The sequence below is a fragment of the Myotis brandtii genome, unplaced genomic scaffold, assembly GCF_000412655.1.
Source record: "Myotis brandtii unplaced genomic scaffold, ASM41265v1 scaffold1460, whole genome shotgun sequence".
Taxonomy (NCBI): Eukaryota; Metazoa; Chordata; class Mammalia; order Chiroptera; family Vespertilionidae; genus Myotis; species Myotis brandtii.
The window spans coordinates 610,503-610,713 of NW_005355248.1; positions in this window are offsets into that span (position 1 = coordinate 610,503).

Below are 211 nucleotides of genomic sequence, written 5' to 3' on the forward strand. Positions count from 1 at the left end.
GCCCTTGGAGCTCGGGGGCTCCTGGAGCCCGCAGCTGCCACTCCTGCGGCCCCTGGGAACGCGAACGGGGCCCCCGCCTCGGGTGACCTCTGCGGAGATGGCCAAGGCCGGAGAAAGTCAGAGGGAAGGACGGACAAACGGACGGCGGCGGGCACGACAGCGACGCCGCGAGCCGAGCAATTGGTGGAGGGCGAACGCTCTACCTTTACTA